Source organism: Austrofundulus limnaeus, unplaced genomic scaffold, assembly GCF_001266775.1.
Source record: "Austrofundulus limnaeus strain Quisiro unplaced genomic scaffold, Austrofundulus_limnaeus-1.0 Scaffold619, whole genome shotgun sequence".
Taxonomy (NCBI): domain Eukaryota; kingdom Metazoa; phylum Chordata; class Actinopteri; order Cyprinodontiformes; family Rivulidae; genus Austrofundulus; species Austrofundulus limnaeus.
In genome coordinates, this window is record NW_013953021.1 from 241658 (window position 1) to 243224 (window position 1567).

General features: G+C 36.7%; 1 protein-coding gene across 1 annotated transcript in view; it reads right to left on the minus strand.

The window, feature by feature from the left end:
* fstl1b (follistatin-like 1b) overlaps nucleotides 1-1567 on the minus strand; it is a 27730-nt gene that overhangs the window by 9892 nt on the left and 16271 nt on the right. The window lies entirely within an intron of this gene.

Genomic DNA, 1567 nt, shown 5'->3' on the forward strand with positions numbered 1-1567 from the left:
TCTTTAATCAAGTTAATAAACAAAATAATAATGTTAAACACCTCAGCATCAAATGTTTACTGTTGTCATACAAGCAAATTAAAACAGGCCTTGCTTTGTGTATTTTTAAAATATAGGTGTAGTGGTCACCCCAAGGGGGAATAAACATTTCTACCTGTCTTTGACCCTGGTCTCAGAAGACCTCCCTCAAAAGAGACATTTTATTTTCTTTAATCAAGTTAATAAACAAAATAATAATGTTCTTCAGATTTTTGATTTATGTTTTATTTCAACTAAGTGTTACTGTACATTTACATAATGAAAAGAATGACAAACTATCTCCTTGCATTATAATTTAGAAAAGAAAAAACACACAAAAAGAATATTGTTCCAATGTTTCTTTGTTTTATGCAAATCCTTGTTTTAATCAACTGTTATTTGACAGTTATGTGATTTTGTGTTTTTCTGTTTTATTTTTCCTTTAACTAAATTGATCACTATGATTTATTTCACTATGTTTTTTTTTACGAAATATTTATGGTTATCTGAGCTTGAATCTTAGACAAATGTCTTAAGTTTTATTTTAGTTTAAATAATTCACTTTATTAAAACCTAGTTCCTTGTCATTTAGTATTAGTCCTACCAAAGAACTGAGAACAGCATGGCCTGACCTTGGTTCTTTGTGTTAATGTGCAGACATTCACCATTTTTGTTTACCAGACCAACGGCAATGGCAAGTTCTTAGACTAAACTTCTGATTCACCTGTTGACTAATCCAAAAGTCGAGGGCACGYCCTTAATCTTTTTCTCTGTAGAAACTAACCCGGGACAAGCCGCTCGACAGTCAGACACCATCTTCGTCCAACGAAGAGAAGGTGTTTTTCCCTCCCCAGGAAAATCAGCATTYGGCAATGAGATTTGACCTCAAGTGCWAATGAGCAAATCTTYTGCCACAKATTCACGATAACATTAATYGTGACCAAAACATCCAGCTTTGAAGCTCCATTCATTTTTGAAAAACTTTTATTTAGAAGTCTTTTATTTTGAAAAGAGAACAGAATTGGATTTGACTCTCTCATCGGACCTGAGGCAGATTTCCGGAGACGCTGAAAAATCAAAACACTGGAAGTTTTACTGGAAGTAAGGAACCTGACCAGAGTTTCTTGCTGACCTGGGTGAATACTTGCTAAACGCTTGACCCTGACGGTCAAGACACCTCCAGGTAGAAACTGAAAGTTTTGATAAGCGTATCGGTGTCCGGCTGATGCGACCGAGATACGCAAGTGTTCGTTCTGGTTTTCTCACATATTGATAAGATAAACAGTTAGGGCTAACATCTTCCTTTCCTTCYATTTCTTGACCGTTGCATTGCCATCTACATTTAATGTACCGGCAAACATCTGATTTATTAAGACCTAAAACCTAAAGTTCTGCTGTTTCTGTTAAAGGCACAGTGTGTAGGATTTGTTGTTTTCAGCGACATCTAGTGGTTGAGTGGTTGAATCATCCTCTCTGGTCCTCCCCCCACCCCCACCCCCCGCTTCCAAACGCAAAGGACTTGCTACGGTGTCTCTCAGGTGTCAAAAAC